This window comes from Patella vulgata, chromosome 7 (genome assembly GCF_932274485.2).
Source record: "Patella vulgata chromosome 7, xgPatVulg1.2, whole genome shotgun sequence".
NCBI classification, from domain to species: domain Eukaryota; kingdom Metazoa; phylum Mollusca; class Gastropoda; family Patellidae; genus Patella; species Patella vulgata.
Window position 1 is genome coordinate 44,133,828 of NC_065885.2, and position 18,996 is coordinate 44,152,823.

Consider the following 18,996-nt stretch of genomic DNA (forward strand, 5'->3'; position numbering starts at 1 on the left):
ACTTGACCAGTGTCTGCGATATCATTGGTTGAAGTGGGGCTGTGGCTATTTCCCTGGAAATTTTCTATGTCACGATATTATTGTCACGCGAATTTTTAGAATAAATCAATCATTAACTAATAGGCCAGTAGCTGACACCAAATAATGTTATCAGAAGAAATATTTTGCTCCAGCATCAGGAATTTTAAAAGAACTTTGTTTTGACTAATAGAAATATTCTAAATAAATATGTCAATAGTTCTAGGTTCCAAACCCGCTGTATTTTTTATTTAGCGATGACATTTAAGATAAATAGATCCACGCAACGCGAGTTCAATCAGTCTGAAGCGTAAAATATAAGCAAAACTAGTCACAATTTTATCTCTTATTATAAAGCAAGTGCAGGGGGACTGCATCACACAGAATTTACACAAAAACAAATCTTTGGAGAAGACACAATACGCATAAATCACGAACAAACAATCAGGAATACATCACCGAATAGTGATACTAATTTTTTGTTCTTTTTCAAATTTTAATTTATGAATACATAATTTAATTCTTAACTGTTTATTCACCTACATAGGCAATATAGCTAACATAAAGGTTATTAGTCTTTCCGTCTTTACTTTTAATGTTAATATTTTGATTTAAAGTCTATATAAAGTAATTGCCTAAAATTGCCTAAAAGCAACAATGGTCTTGACTGTGTTATAATCTTTTGATGCCTTGAGCAAAAAGTTACAGTTAACAATGCAGTCAGATCAGTGCCAAGCAAGTGTCAACGCTTTTAATTTATTTAGGGTTTAAAGCTTATTAACTAATTCTATATTTTACTGTAAACTTTTACCCAATGAAAATTATATATTAATTTAACTTCTTTCATTTGATGTGTTACAATATATGTTTATTCCTAATTTTATCTTGAATCTGATTTGTTGAAATGATTGTCCTTTTGTCTGTATGCAAATTAGTTTGTTTAAAAGACCGCTGCACAGATAGGGGAGACAAAAAAAAATATACAGGAGATCTGATGAGATAGGAGAGAGGGTTAAGACATTTAGTAACCCTTTGATATGATCTTGTAAATAATGTATTTTTAAACAAGGTCGGGGGCATTTATCACCGAATAGTGATACTAATTTTTAGTTCTTTTTCAAATTTTATTTTAAGAATACATAATTTAATTCTTAACTCTTTATTCGTGTACATAGGCAATATAGCTAACATTAAGGTTATTAGTCTGTCTGTCTTTACTTTTAATGTCAATATTTTGATTTAAAGTCTATATAAAGTAATTGCCTAAAATTGCCTAAGAGCAACAATGGTCTTGACTGTGTTATAATCTTTTGATGCCTTGAGCAAAGAGTTACAGTTAACATTGCAGTCAGATCAGTGCCAATCAAGAGTCAACGCTTTTAATTTATTTAGGGTTTAAAGCTTATTAACTAATTCTATATTTTACTGTAAAACTTTTACCGAATGAAAATTATATATTAATTCAAATTCTTTCATAAAATGTGTTACAATATATTTTTATCCCTAATTTTATCTTGAATCTGATTTGTTGAAATGATTGTCCTTTTGTTTGATTAAAAGACCCCTACACAGACAGGGGAGACAAAAAAAATATACAGGGAGATCAGATGAGATAGGAGAGAGGGTTAAGACATTTAGTAACCCTTTGATATGAGTTTGTAAAAAATGTATCTTTAAACAAGGCCGGGGGCATTTATCACCGAATAGTGATACTAATTAGGGTTATTCTTCTTATTATTATTTTATTTTTTTTTCCACTTGAGCATATCTCAGGAACTATTTGTCGTATCAACTCGATGTCTTCGGTTTTACTGGGAAAGTGGGTGTGACGTTTTTTGAAATATTGCCGTAATATTAACAATAATTGTCGGATTTTAACATTTGATACATTTTGACATAGCCTTAGACACGGCAAATAGCTACGATTGTTTAGATTTTTTATTTTCGATTAATCTTCAAAGTTATTAGGCGCCAAATTTTGACAAAAAATTTTATTTATGAATATTTTTTTTATGGCGCTTTAACTATAATTAAAGGGTCATGTGATTTGAGCAAAAATATGAAAAAATTTTGTATCAATTATTATTGGATTATTATAAAAGTGATACCATTTGATGCGTAATGTCAATTGTGACTAGGTCAAACCAATTTAACATTTTCAATATCATCGGAAATGACGTAATTTGGGCAAAAACTATATTTATAGCTTTCGAAACAAATAATTTATTCAGATGAGTCGTATTTGTTATTTGTTTAATATTTGGATAGTTGATTCCAATCAACTAATAGAATGAACCCATAGGATCATATAGATATCACAAAATGGTTTCTAACTTGTTCATATTGGCCGAGAAAGTGCATCCAGATTTTCCGGCGTGGTTCTCCCTTGTCAGTGATGCAGGACGGAGGGGCTGACAAGAAAAGCTGTCTAGTCGTTCGGATGGGACGAAAAACCGAGGTCCTGTGTACACATTGGCGTGCACGTAAAAGATCCCTTGGCTGTCCGGGCAAAATTTCCCTCATAGCACACTGTATGGCGTATGCCCGTCTTCATTAGCCCAGGTTAGGAGCAGAACAGTAGGACGTTAAACTCCATTTCATTTCATTTCATTTTTAACTTGTTCAGTTGCAGAGAAATAGGCGATTTTCAACAGGTCACTTCTCAAGGTTTTTGGTCCATAAAAGTGTCAATTATTATTCGATTTTCATAAATTTTTTGTGTTTAATACCTAATGCCATTTACGATTTCATACAAGTAACTTAAGATTTTCATTATCACCGGAAGTAACGTCATTTTGGCAAAAATTGTATTTTTAGCCTTCAAAACAGATTTTATTCAAATGAGTCTGATTTGTAATATTTTTAAAATTATGATATTTGATTCCAATCAGCAAATAGATTGAACCCATACGATCATACAGATACCAGAAAATGGTTTCTAACTTGTACGGTTGCAGAGAAATAGACGGTTTTCTACAAGTCACTTTTCAAGGTTTTTGGTCTATAAAAGTGGCAATTATTATTCGATTTACATAAAAATTTTCACCATGTGATGCCTTATGCCATTTCTGATTTCATAACACTAATTGAACATTTTCATTATCACCGGAAGTACTGTACACTTACATGTAAAAAATGAATTGATATTGCTGGATTTGGTTGATTCGGCGTCCATTTTATTTGATGTGTGCAATGCTTATGTGAAAACTTGTTTAATGATTTCATTGGTACCAGAAGTGACATATGTTTAGGGTAACGTGGCACCGGTGAAACCCGTCATTACTGCTTCGCAGTTCTAGTTTTTAGTTGTTTTCCAAATTTTATTTTAAGAATACATAATTTAATTCTTAAATCTTTATTCAAGTACATAGGCAATATAGCTAACATTAAGGTTATTAGTCTGTCTGTCTTTACTTTTAATGTTAATATTTTTATTTAAAGTCTATAAAGTAATTGCCTAAAATTGCCTAAGAGCAACAATGGTCTTGACTGTGTTATAATCTTTTGATGCCTTGAGCAAAGAGTTACAGTTAACAATGCAGTCAGATCAGTGCCAATCAAGTGTCAACGCTTTTAATTTATTTAGGGTTTAAAGCTTATTAACTAATTTTAGAATATTATTCTATATATCCTAGAAAAAGAGAAAATCGTTGCCTTATACCACACATTGAACCCAATAGTCCTCGCTTTATAGTGAGTCTTTTTCTTATGTTTGAAAGATTTTGAAGTATATTTTCAATTAATTTCCATAACAAACCAGCGGCTGCCAGGCAGGATACGTCCACATTTTCGAGAGATGGATAGAGAACAAGCTAAAAAGAAAGTGATTTTTCCTACAACCAAGGGCCATAATTCAGGAAATTACAATTCGATATGCGCAAATATCGAAAGGAACGGAGATCTTTGAGAATGAAGGGTGGTCATTTTGTCTGTCAGTTTTGGGCCGATTTTCACAAAATTCAAACTCAGCCGTCCTTATGGTGTAATGGTGATATAATAATACGTTTTTTTAAATCGGATAAAAATTATGACCTCTATAGGGTCCACAAGCTAAAAACGCGATTTTTCGTACAATCAGGGGGTATAATTCAGGAAGTTACAGTCCGATATGTGCAAATATTGAAAGGAACCAAGATCTTTGGGTTATAAACTTACATTTCAAGTTTCAACAAAATCAGATAAAGATAGGTTGCCAGGCAACGAAACATACGCCCACAGCAGCTAAATCGTCCGGGCAGTCAACAAGAGTTGTCGCATATTTTTACTTTTTTCGGTAATGAAACATTTATAATACACTAAAATCTGATTAAGAGCAACAACTCAGAAAAGCATTACAATTTGTTTGGTTTTTATAAAGTTCTGCCCCATGCTAACGTTTTGTATACAAAACTTTTAATATCATGGATTTAGCTGTTCAAGACATAAAAATTCATTGAAAATCAATATACTTGTTCGTCTCAAGATCTTAAACTCTATGTATCAATCTGAAGTCAATCGGATGATAACTTTAGCCTTTAGAGCGTCACAAAGTGATCAAGGGCCATAACTTTGGCAGTAATTATCGGAAATCATTGAAAATCAATAGGATTCTTCGCCTCGTGACCTCAAACACTGTATAAATTTAAAGTCAATCAGATATTAACTTTAGCCTTTAAAGCATCCACAAGGTTTTTTGAAGTGATCAAGGGCCATAACTCTGGCAGTAATTATCGAAAATCACTGAAAATGAATAGACTTCTTCGTCTCATGACCTTAAACACTGTGTATAAATTTTAAGTCAATCGGATATTAACTTTGGCCTGTAGAGCGTCAACAAGATTTTTCAAAGTGATCAAGGGCCATAACTCTAGCAGTAATTATCGTAAATTCCTGAAAATCAATAGGATTCTTCATCTCATGACCTTAAGCACTGTGTATAAATTTAAAGTCAATAGGATATTAACTTTGGCCTCTAGAGAGTCCACAAGATTTTTTTGAAGTGATCAAGAGCCAAAACTCTGGCAGTAATTATCAGAAATCGCTGAAAATCAATAGGCTTCTTCGTCTCATGAACTTAAACACTGTGTATAAATTTAAAGTCAACGGATATTAACTTTCGCCTCTAGAGCGTCCACAAGATTTTTTGAAGTGATCAAGGGCCATAACTCTGGCAGTAATTATCGGAAATCGCTGAAAATCAATACGCTTCTTCGTCTCATGACCTTAAACACTGTGTATAAATTTAAAGTTAATCGGATATTAACTTTGGCCTCTAGAGCGTCCACAAGATTTTTTGAAGTGATCAAGGGCCATAACTCTGGCAGTAATTATCGGAAATTGCTGAAAATCAATAGGCTTCTTCGTCTCATGACCTTAAACACTGTGTATCAATTTAAAGTCAATCAGATATTAACTTTCGCCTCTAGAGCGTCCACAAAATTTTTTGAAGTGATCAAGGGCCATAACTCTGGCAGTAATTATCAGAGATTGCTGAAAATCAATAGGCTTCTTCTTTTCATGACCTTAAACACTGTGTATAAATTTAAAGTCAATCAGATATTAACTTTCGCCTCTAGAGCGTCCACAAGATTTTTTGAAGTTCTCAAGGGCAATAACTCTGGCAGTAATAATCGGAAATCGCTGAATATCAATAGGCTTCTTCGTCTCATGACCTTAAACACTGTGTATAAATTTAAAGTCAATCGGATATTAACTTTGGCCTCTAGAGCGTCCACAAGATTTTTTGAAGTGGTCAAGGGCTATAACTCTGGCAGTAATTATCGAAAATCGCTGAAAATCAATAGGCTTCTTCGTCTCATGACCTTAAACACTGTGTATAAATTTAAAGTCAATCGGATATTAACTTTGGCCTCTAGAGCATCCACAAGATTTTTTGAAAAGATCAAGGGCCATAACTCTGGCAGTAATTATCGGAAATCACTGAAAATAAATAGGCTTCTTCGTCTGATGGCCTTAAACACTGTATATAAATTTAAATTGTGGACGCCGGACCGACGGACGGACGGACGGGGGCGACGACAATATACAACCACATTTCAATGTGGGCGTATAAAAATTGTAACCCCTATAGGGTCCACAACCTTGATATACCATATTTTTACGCTATTTGAGAACGAACGGCGGCCATTTTGTCTGCCAATTTTGGGCCGATTTTCACGAAATTCGACCTCAGCTGTCCTTGGGGTCTAACGGTGATATAATAATACGTTTTTTTAAATCGGATAAAAATTATGACCTCTATAGGGTCTACAAGCTAAAAACATGATTTTTCATACAATCAGGAGCCATAATTCAGGAAGTTATGGTCCGATATGCGCGAATATCGAAAGGAACCGAAATCTTTGGGTTATAAACTTACATTTCAAGTCCGATATGCGCGAATATAGAAAGGAACCGAAATCTTTGGGCTATAAACTTACATTTCAAGTTTCAACAAAATCGGATAAAAATTGTGACCTCTATAGGGTCCACAACCTTGATATACCATATTCTTACGTTATTTGAGAACGAACGGCGGCCATTTTGTCTGTCAATTTTGGGCCGATTTTCATGAAATTCGAACTCAGTCGTCCTTAGGGTGTAACGGTGATATAATGTTATGGGTTTTTAAATCGGATAAAAATTATGACTTCTATAGGGTCCACAAGCTAAAAACGTGATTTATTGTACAATCAGGGGCCATAATTCGGGAAGTTATGGTCCGATATGCACGAATATCGAAAGGAATCGAGATCTTTGGGTTATAAACTTACATTTTAAGTTTCAACAAAATCGGATAAAAATTGTGACCTCTATGAGATCCACAATCCAAAAAACATGATTTTTCGTACAAACAGGGGCCATAATCCATGAAGTTTCGATCCGATACATGCCAATATCAAAAGACCTGTAGAGTGTCCACAAACAAATTGTGGACGGACGGACAGGGACGACGGCATAATACGTCCACATGAAAATGTGGGCATATAAAAATTATGACCTCTTTATGTGGGCGTATAAAAATAACAATAGAGTCTGTTTATTATATAAATTAAGAATACTATTCAAAATACGATATTAGGGTGATTAGATTATATATAAATTAAGAATATTATCCTATATATCTTAGATATAGAGAAAATCATTGCCTTATACCACATATAGAACCCAATCGGCCTCGCTTTATAGTGAATCTTTTTCTTAAGTTTGAAAGATTTTGGGTTATTTTTTAAATTAATTTCCATTCTAAAAAAAACGATATTTGAGTGATTTCTTATATCAATTAAGAATATTATCCTATATATCCAAGAAATTGAGAAAAAAATTGCCTTATACCACATATAGAACCCAATCAGCCTCGCTTTATAGTGAGTCTTTTTCTTATGTTTAAAAGATTTTGGAGTATTTTTTTCAATTAATTTCCATAAAAAAACATATTTGCAGTGATTTTATTATATAAATTATGAATATTACCCTATATATCCTAGAAATAGAGAAAATCATTGCCTTTTACCAAACATTGAACACAATCGGCCTCGCTTTATAGTGAATCTTTTTCTTAAGTTTTAAAGATTTTAGTGTATTTTTTAAATTAATTTCCATTTAAAAAAAAAAGATATTTGAGCGATTTATTATATAAATTAAGAATATTATCCTATATATCCAAGAAATTGAGAAAATCATTTCCATAGAACCCAATCGGCCTCGCTTTATAGGGAGTCTTTTTCTTATGTTTAAAAGATTTTGGAGTATTTTTTTCAAATAATTTCCATGAAAAAAAGATATTTGAATGATTTTATTATATAAATTAAGAATAATATCCTATATATCCTAGAAATAGAGAAAATCATTGCCTTATACCACACATTGAACTCAATCGTCATCGCTTTATAGTGAGTCTTTTTCTTATGTATGTATGAAAGATTTTGAAATATATTTTCAATTAATTTCCATAAAAAACAAAACAAAAGAGTCTGTTTATTATATAAATTAAAAATACTATTTTTATGTATCCTAGAAAAAGGGAAATTCATGGCCCTATACCACATATTTTCATCAGATTGAAATTCTTCTGTAGACATATTAGGTGGTATTGGAAATCGTCTTGCCTCAGACTCATAGAAAGATCCAGCGATAGTACATGTATTCTCAAATTCAGGGAGAATAAGTTTTATGTTCATCATTAGGCCTAACAATAAACGGCCCCTTTCAACCTTAACCTTCAAAAAAGTGGGAAGGGCCTAAACAACAAAGAGCGGGGCTTAAATTATGCTCGCTTTATAGAATCTATTAAAATCGGCCCGGTTTCATAATATCTAACACTTACCCTCATGATGGTAGAGGTGCGAAAGTGCAATAGCGCCCTTATATTTTATACTTTGTTCGTTTTGTTTTGTATTTTAATATAATATGTAGACTGTAGGCCTATGTGGGTTTTATACTACTGTCTGATGGTTTGGGGGTGCTCTAAATGGGCCCGACTAATCACCGGAATTCACTGGAATTCATTTACAATCACCGGAATTCACATATAATCACCGGAATTCACTTCGAAAACCCCAGATTCCTCCCACAAAACTAATTTATTTTAAATGTATAATACATTATAATGTAACGAATTACTATTTTGATATCCCCACAGGCCAAATAAAGGCCCTGTGGGTATATTTATTTGAAAGACTACCGGAATTCATTTCAAATATATGCATCATAGTTACGATAACGTAGGGCGCGTCGTATTACCCAATAGGCCGAACTCCAAAATAACACTAAAAAACAATTTGCGTCAAGTTACCCAATAACTCCAAAATACCAACCAATAACTTCAAAAATATTGACTGTGGAAACACAAAATAACAATTTAGTATGAGTTTAAGAAGCGTCACTGGTTGTTGTTCAAATCGGAGGTTCATGGGAGATAACTCGTGTATGTGATTTTTGTTGACAAGAAACTTATGTATACTTTCGTTGCAATTCGTTGTAATGTATTGTAATTAGAGATTAATTAATAGTTTATTAAAACAGTAATTATATGCATCAAACATATTATGGTATATATAGTGCAATAAACAATTTAATATTATAGCTATATTTATTTATTTATACTTGCAAATTGTGTCGATTGTCACTTTCTGTCATCGACATCGTAACTTGTTTTGCAATAAATAAATGAAATCAATTTAAATAAGTTCCGCTGACAAATAATTGTCTTTGTTCAGAGTATTCTCGTGTTATGATAGTTTATTATGTGGTGATGTATGTTATTTGTCACTTTATACAATGACAATATTTACATTTAATATGATTTGTAAATCTGATATTTTGACCATTAAAGGGAGATTACTCGACATATGTGGAGAAAATCTTGTAACTCGTCAAATTTGAGATGTTTTAAAACAATTATGTGTAGAACCTATTTGTAATTCATCAAAAAGCCTCTTTTATCAGCATTTCAGTCCTAACTTACAACATTATTTGACCAAATCTGCTGGCTCGCTAGCCTGGAGGTCGGGTGTTCCGTCCCTGCATTGGCCGAGAAAATTCATCCAGATTTTCCGACGTGGTTTCCCCTTGTCAGTGATGCAGGACGGAGGGCCTGACAAGGACAGCTGTCTAGTCTTTCAGATGGGGCGAAAAACCGAGGTATCGTGTACACATTGGCGTGCACGTAAAAGATCCCTTGGCAGTTGGAATTCGATATAAGACTAGGCCGTAGCGCCGCTGCCCGGGCAAAATTTCCCTCATAGCACACTGTATGGCGTATGCCCGTCTTCATTAGCCTAGTTTAGGAGCAGAACAGTAGGACGTTAAACCCCATTTCATTTCATTTCATTGACCAAATCCATACACCGGAATTCACTTACAAACACCGGAATTCACCAGAATTCACTTAGAGATTTCAGAATTTGCCCGTACAATCTTCCTATTTACTTATATTTTCCATTAATATTAACATTGAATTACTTTAAAACACATAAAATCACCGGAATTCGCGTTGAAAACATATAAACACCTGAATCCACTGTCAACATATTTGTAAGTTTTAATAATCGGTCTGTAACGGAATTAAAATTTAACTGCCAAGTGTCTTGTTACCTCGTCAGGTAGCACCTTTGTGCATAGAATGTTTGGCAGTTAATTTGAATTCCTTTACAGACTATCATTTGGTTATATCTTGCCTTTTCTTTTCTTATGCAACATTTTTAAATATTTGTAAGTTTTAATAATAGGTTTGCAACAGAATTAAAATTAACTGCCAAGTGTCTCGTTACCTCGTCAGGTAGCGCCGTTGTGCTAAAAATGTTTGGCAGTTAATTTAAATTCCTTTACAGACTATTATTTGGTTATATATTGACCGAAATCAAAATTCTGTTCTGAATGTTTTTTAGGCATTCCTTCAATGTACGCAGACTCAACAAAATCCAGCAATATCAATTAATTGTATACATTTGTTACATGTAAGTGATCCTGACAAAATTACATTACTTCCGGAGATAATGAAAATGTTATAAAATCAGAAATTGCATATGGCATCACATGGTGAAAATTTTATGTAAATCGAATATTAATTGCCACTTTCATAGACCAAAAACCTTGAACAGTGACTTGTAGAATATCGTCTATTTCTCTGCATCCGTACAAGTTAGAAACCATATTTTGGTATCTGTATGATCATATGGGTTCAATCTATTTGTTGATTGGAATGAAATATCATAATTTTAAAAACATTACAAATCCGACTCATTTGAATAAAATATCCGTTTTAAAGGCTCAAAATACAGTTTTTGCCAAAATGACATTACTTCAGGTGATAATGAAAATCTTAAATTACTTGAATGAAATCGTAAATGGCATTAGGTATCACACAGTGAAAATTTTATGACAATCGAATAATAATTGACACTTTTATGGACCAAAAAACTTGAAAAGTTGCCTGTTGAAAATCGTCTATTTCTCCGCAACTGAACAAGGTAGAAACCATTTTTTGATATCTGTATGATCGTATGAGTTCATTCTATTAGTTGATTTGAATCAAATATCAAAATTTTAAACAAATAACAAATACGACTCATTTGAATAAATTATTTGTTTCGAAGGCTATAAATACAGTTTTTGCCCAAATTACGTCATTTCCGGTGACATTGAAAATGTTAAATTGGTTTGACCTAGTTAAAATTGACATTACGCATCAAATGGTGTTCCTTTTATGAAAATCCAATAATAATTGACTCTTTTACAGGCAAACTAGCGTAAATAGTGGCTCATGCAAAATTGCCAATTTCTCGGCAACTGCTCATATTACAAACTAATTTTGTGTTTAAACAGTCAATATTTTTGAAGTTATTGGTTGTTATTTTGGAGTTATTTTGTAACACGACGCAAATTGATTTTTAGTGTTATTTTGGAGTTCGGCCTATTGGCATCTGCTAATTTTTCCTTCGGTGAGCATCACCATATCCATTTTGAGTTTCTGTGCTTCTTTATGTAGTTCCGCAAACAATAAATAAAATGGAACTGGTCCCCGAGTGGTCAGTCTAGAGTTGATTCGGTTATGCCACCACTCGACGTCATTATTCGTGCGAACGGAGCGCACAAAAATGGACCAACTCTTTGCACTAAACACTCGGTTCGATATCCATTGGTTCTCCACGTACTCAAGGACACTAATCACTCTCTCATCTTCTGTTTTCTGGAACATGTCCATAAAGGCACCATGAATTTTCTCTTCAGGAAGGAATGGTAAGGCCATGAGTTGACGCAATAAATTGTAAGCATCCCCTCGCTCATTGTAAGCAACCTGAAATGATAATAAAAATTTTAAAAAATTATCATTCATTATGTTCATTTATTTTTTCTAGAATTGTAATAACTTTACTTTACTTTAGTTACAATTACCACGAATACAAAAGATAATGATTATTGATAATTGATAATGATTACAGAATATTGTTTATTTTAGAAGTTGCCTATACATACCTGCAGACCATTTTCCTGGATCTTGCGAAAGACTGCTTGCGACCAGTGGAAAACACAACCTTTAATGGCTGTTCCTGGAAAGGTATCCTTCAAGGCCTGCCATGTAGCTATTTCGAAGTCAGCCACGAATTCTCGTACAGCTAAAACTGGACACAACTCCTTAATAGCTTCAAAAACCTAGAAATATAAAATTATTATAACTGAAATTTACATAAAAATATAATAAGCATTGTTTTCAATGAGTTAATACTATAATCTAATAGTATATTAATTCAATATTTATAATGTTTTAGCGATGAGATTGAATATACTTACATTGTTAATGTTTACTATATGAAATAAATAAATTAAAACATACCTTGCAGTAATCTGCCTTGCTTCTGTTTGACATCAAACAATATACCAATGGAACTTGTTTAGTCATCGAGCCTTTAGTAATAAAGCCATGAATCGAAAAGAGCTGAGTGAAAGGCTTTTTCACAACCCGAAAAGTGCCGTCGACGAAAAGGACCTTCATTTTACTTAACAGCTGCAACTGGTTATCAGTGGCTAAAACCAGATGCCTGTTGGTACCATCTTTGATATCTTTTCTTAAAAAATTACCCATATTTATTTCTACAAATTTTGTTTCGATCTATAAATAAGAAAATAAAAAAAAATAGTTTAATTGTGTGTTATTCAATGATAATGATTGACACTCCGGACCAATGTGGACATTTTGGGTCTGCTGTGAAAAGGAGCCGTCTCGGATGTCAGGTCTAGCAAGATCTCTTCAACTACCTGGGCTGACGACGTGGTAAAGACGTCCTTTTCGGAATTCTTACGGACCTGTAAAATGTAAAATAAACATTTAATAGTTTTTTTACATTTTGTTGATGTTTTCAGTGATTTAATATTTATATAGTATAGTGATTCAATATTTATAATGTATAATGTTTTAGCGGTGAAATTGAAATATACTTACTTGTGCCTTTATCTGGACGGCAATATGTAGAAAGGGCTGGGGGGGATGGTTGTGGTTCTTCAAACCTGGACGAAAGTCATCCCCTGCCTGTATTACTGTCGCCCGACAGTAGTCCACTTTCGGATGGTGAACACAGCGCCAATTTATGTTTCCATTAGCTGATTGTTTTTGAAAAATTAAGTTTATTATATTGTTAAACACACAATATATATATATTCAAAGTAAATACACTAAATTATGTTTATTATATTCAATTGTTAAACACACAAAACAACAGTTAGCTTTTAATATATTCAAATGCATAAAGTAAATACACTAAATATAAAATAATTACATACCCTAAAGATGTAGGAGTAATCCTCCATGTCCAGCAACTTCACGTTTCCCCTCTCGGTACCACCTTCGAGAATGATGTAACGGGGGCCCTCAGCTGCGGGTACATCAAAGACGGGAGCATCGTCGTCAATCGAATCATCCAGTATTGGTTCGGGTAAAACGAAGGATCTTTCCAGAGGGACAGCCTCGGAACTGGTCTCCATAAGAGGCAATTCTTCTTGTTCACGTCCAACACTAGTATCCATAGGTTCTTCTTCGTCGAAAGTAGCGGTAATTTCATGAACAGCAACAGGAATAGCCTAAATAATAACGTAAAATACGGTATGGTAAGAATATTTAAGTTGACTAAATTAAAACATCAAATACGGTGGTAAGAATATTAAATACGGTAAGAATATGAAAGATGTTTCGTTGCTTATAGAAATTGATGTTTCGGTTCTGTTGATTTTTTAAAAGTTACTTACGGCATTTATACAAGGAGTACATGTCCATTTAATCTCTTCTAACCCTTTCACCGCTCTTCTATATGCTGCCTGGGATATATCTAAAGAGAACAAAAATTATTTAAAATTTAGTGAATGGGTTAAATATTTTATGAATATAAGTTTGAGTATGTATAGCTAGCAAAACTCGTGTAATTATTTCAATACTTATGATTTATTTCAATAATAATGAAAGCAAGCAAAATCTGTGAAATTATAAATACATACCTGTACATTTTCTATGCTGCCATAGATTACACTCTTCACACTGGAGACCTTCTTGTCTCGGACGCACGGTGTAACGGCAAGCGATACAAGGATCCATTGGAATTAGGCTATAGCATAGAGTTATATATAGAAACTAAACTAGAGTCTGCACTGATCACGTGACAGCGTGCCGATATGGGGCCTTGTCCGCCATGTTAGTTCCGGGGAGTTGACGCTGACGACCATTAGATTTTTTAAATTGTGTTTTAGAATCAATATGCCAGAAAGTTGCTGCTGTTTTGGCTGCTCAAACACCCGAAAAAAGGGTAGTGGAATAGCGTTTCATAGGTTAGATTGATTTATCAACAACTGTAGGCCTACCTATCAAAAATCGGTCCATTCTTCTCTAGCAAGTCTGGGTTAGGGTGTAGGGTCAAGCAAGCTCAGTTGCCAATGTAAATGTCAATAACAATCGAGTCATTTTTAAATAAAAGAAACCCTTTAGACTAAATCTTTATAAGAAACTTAAGATATATAATAAATTTTCATGTCATAAATATTTTTCTAAACACAAACAAGTTCAGCTGAACAAGCGAAAACAAACAAATTAATGAATTAATGAATGAAATGGGGTTTAACGTCCTACCGGGATAGGCCTAATGAAGACGGTCATACGCCATACAGTGTGCTATAAGTATAAGGGAAATTTTTCTCGGACAGGAATTGAATTCCAACTGGCAAGGGTTCTTTTACGTGTACGCCAAGGTGTACACAGGACCTCGGTTTTTCGTCCCATCCGAACGAGACGCTGTCTCTGCAAGGCTCCCCGAAAACAAACACACTCTTCATTACTCAACCTCAGACAACTAGGCCCTGGGCGACTACCCCCCCCCCACACACACACACACAATTTGACACGTTTATCACCTTTTTTTAAAAAAAATATATTATTAAATTATACAGCCACCATATGTTCTAACTCTAATGAACCTACAGTTAAAGTTGTTGTTTTTTTCACCTAGTAGGAGGTGTTTTTTTTTCTAATCACTCTAGGCCTATGACACAGGCCTCAACAAGTGAAGCAAACTAAAAAATAAATACCGTTAAATAGAAATACAACATTTTACGTTGGCTATTAATTTTTCTTCACTTTTCATTCCCTAATTTCCTAAAATAAAATAATTAACAAATAAATAAAAATACCGCTACGGGCTATTGATTTCTGTTCACTTTTATTGTTAAAAAACAACATTCATTTCTCTACACTCTTTATTAATTAGTTCCATAAATTTCTAAAACAATTTAACAAATTTACTGTATAGGAATACATATTGTGGACATTGCACTAATTTAAAAGATCAATATTTAAATAAAAAAATTAAAAGAAAAAGCGAAGGTAAAGTATTTATTAGTACTGTAGAGACACTGCGGTCGAGATGCCTGACGTGTCAAATTAAATTGTTCTATAACCTTTACGTGGAAAGAGGGGCCCGGAGATAAGTCGGTCCATGGATCTTTATTATTATTTTTATCAAACAATAAATATTTGGGTGAGATAATTTAAAAAATTAATATTTGTGCACGTTTTAAATCAGTTTGACAAAGATTGATTGATGCGATAATATAGTGAACATCCGGGTATTTACGTTTATACTCCCCGGAACTAACAGTAACATGGCGGCCGTCGCTCCATTCCGGCACAAACCTTTAATGTTGTAGTCATGGGAGTCACGTGATCAGTGCGGACTCTAGTTTCTATAGGCGTTTTTGTGAACCGATTAGATTAGACCAATTAGCTATTATACGCATTTGTGAACCAAGTTGATTATGCTAATCGTTACATTTGTGAAACGATTTAACTCAACTGATTAGGCAAATCGACCTAATCGTCCCAGGAGGTGTTTAGGCGATTAGATTTGACTTTTTCAAAATGGCGGAATGTTCGACGTCGTAAGTAATTTTTAATGCTTATTGTTGTTTTTCTCCATAAAAAATGTTTTTTTAAAACGCATTTGACGTGTTTAATGTTAACTTTATAGTCCACAAGAATGTTAGATCACCTCTAAGCAATTTTATTCATTTACAGTTTTTTCAATATATTCCTCGATCCTAGGTTTTCTCAGTAAACTTTTTACATGTTTTGTCACTTCAGTTTTCAAAAAAATACTTGAACTTGTTGGACATAGGAGATTGTTTCTAACGGCAACCATTTTCCTTTTTTGCGTAGATAACCTTCATTTGTCTTTAACAAGTCATCAATAATTAGCAGAGACAATTTTTTTTCTGATCGGTGTCCGTGATGGCAGCCATCTTACCAAATCGTAATTATCAAATTTCACATTTGTGGACCATAGCTAATCAAATCGAAATCATACCAAATCGTACTAGCAAATCAAAACCTAATCTAATCGACTCACAAAAACGCCATATATATAACTCTATGAGCTATAGTTAACTTGATATGTAGGCCTATCTGAGATATCGATATCAAATGGTGATATTCGAAATATATACAAATTCCAAGCTTGCATCGGAATTGGTTTGAAGTTTAAAATACAAAATAACAAAGCCGGGATTTACAATCTCAAGCTTAAGATTAAATAATTTAAACAACAACTCAATAATAAAAAAAACAATTTTAATACATCAAACACCAATCATTAATTAATAATTATCGTATAGGCTTCTATCCACACTGATGAGTACTAATTAGCACCTTTATACACCGACCAATCAAAATAACAAAGCCAGGATTTACAATCTCAAGCTTAAGATTAAATAATTTAAACAACAACTCAATCATAAAAAAAACAATTTTAATACATCAAACACCAATCATCAAAATCATCTATAATAATTATCGTATAGGCTTCTATCCACACTGATGAGTACTAATTAGCACCTTTATATACCGACCAATCAACCCTATAATATACTGGTCATGAATACGCCGATTTTACCAGTAATGAATTAGCCTGGTAATGAATACGCATGATACTAAATCAGCGAGGCTTCTTAAATTCAACTAAATTGTTATATTGTGATTCCACAGTCAACATTTTTGGGGTTATTGGCTGTTATTTTGGAGTTATTGGGTAATTCGCGCAAATTGTTATTATGTGTTATTTTGGAGTTCGGCCTATTGGGTAAACTAATAGTAATACGACGCGCCCTACGTTATCATAATCATGATGCATATTTGAAATGAATTCCGGTAGTCTTTCAAATAAATTCACCTACAGCGCCTTTATCTGGCCTGTGGAGAGATCATAATGTATTATACATTTAAAATAAGTGAGTTTTGTGGGAGGAATCGGGGATTTTAGAAGTGAATTCCGGTGATTGTAAATGAATTCCGGTGATTAGTCTACCCGCTCTGAATATGTTTATAATTACTTCTAGTTGTACATGTGTCATCTGTAACCCTACTCAAACTTTCAAAGGACGTTACGATGTAATAAAATTCTATTCTATCATATTATTATATTGAAATTAGCCTACCTTAAAAATAAACCAAAGTCGTATTGATAACAATGCTAAAACACGTGTTAAATTTCTTCTCCGGGCCGAGATCAAGCTGCCATACAATGGCTACCATACAATAAGACCACTCACCAGACAATAAGGGACAATCAAGTGAGCAATAAGGAATTCGCTGGATGACCATGACTTCAGCGAAATCACGTGCTCCGTATGGGCTAATCCGAGCCTTCGATAAATAAAATAAATTGAAAGTAGTTTTTTATACGCCCACATTGAGTCGACCCTAAGTCCAAAACAAATAGTCAGTCGAATAAACCGGTCGATGGCTTATTAAAATTTTGGAATCGTTTGTAATCTGTATAAGTTAAAGAAAAAACGCACTAATTCCAATATCTTTTATCATTGTTTTTGTTTATTTTTTATGTGCCCTCATGTTCAAATTTGATTGTTCAAATTAAAACTTTAAGGTGTTATCTTAGTTATTGCCACCGCGGCTTAATAAAGTCATGCTTGACTTTTTCCCTCATCCCCATATGCCCCCATCTTTTAAGTGCACGCCAATGTGTACACGGGACCTCGGTTTTTCGTCCCATCCGAACGACTAGACATCTGTCCTTGTCCACCTCCAAAAGAATAGAGTCCCTATATATGATATGTTGGGTTAGGGGGGCGATGGGGATGAGGTATTTGACATTATCATGTGGCCTCGTCCAGTCGATAAAATCAGTCAGTTAGTTCAGTCGAATAATCCAGTCGAATAAACCAGTCGAATAATTCAGTCGAAAAGTTCAGTCGAATAAACCAGTCGAATACTTCAGTCGAATAATTCAGTCGAATAAACAAGTCGCTCAATATTAAGCAGCGGGCTAAGATAATATGGTAGCAAATCATGCTCGTAGACATAGCTGAAGGAGCCGGGGCATGGGGTAGGGACCGGGGGGCTTCCCAACTAGTTTCAAGAAATGAAAAGAAATGAAATGGGGTTTTAACGTCCTACTGTTCTGCTTGGAACTGGGCTAATGAAGACGGGCATACGCCATACACTGTGCGATGAGGGAAATTTTGCCCGGACAGCGGCACTACGGCCTACTCTTATATCGAATTCCATCTGTCAAGGGATCTTTTACGACCACGTAAATGTGGACACGGGACCTCGGTTTTTCGTCCCATCCGAACGACTAGACAGCTGTCCTTGTCCGCCTCGAAAAGAATAGAGTCCCTATATATGATATGAACGAAGAAAGGGGATGGGGTGGGGCGGGGGTGGGGGGGATGAGGTATTTGACATTTTCATGTGGCCTCGTCCAGTCGATAAAACCAGTCAGTTAGTTCAGTCGAATAATCCAGTCGAATAAACCAGTCGAATAATTCAGTCGAAAAGTTCAGTCGAATAAACCAGTCGAATAGTTCAGTCGAATAATTCAGTCGAATAAACAAGTCGCTCAATATTAAGCAGCGGTGGCAGCGGGCTAAGATAATATAGTAGCAAATCATGCTCGTAGCCATAGCTGAAGGAGCCGGGGGCATGGGGTAGGGACCGGGGGGCTTCCC

At 34.2% G+C, this 18,996-nt stretch overlaps 1 long non-coding RNA gene across 2 annotated transcripts; it reads right to left on the reverse strand.

Moving 5' to 3' along the window:
* Window positions 1–12,011: 12,011 nt before the first annotated feature.
* On the reverse strand, window positions 12,012–15,146 carry LOC126828441 (uncharacterized). 2 transcript variants are annotated; one of them, XR_007683067.2, is made up of 5 exons: window positions 13,738–15,146; window positions 13,276–13,572; window positions 12,938–13,095; window positions 12,332–12,607; window positions 12,012–12,150 (listed from the first exon to the last, which is right to left on the reverse strand). It is a non-coding gene; the product is annotated as an uncharacterized LOC126828441 (long non-coding RNA). The 2 variants fall into 2 exon arrangements; XR_007683066.2 differs by having other exon boundaries at window positions 12,332–12,801.
* Between the last annotated feature and the right edge of the window lie 3,850 nt (window positions 15,147–18,996).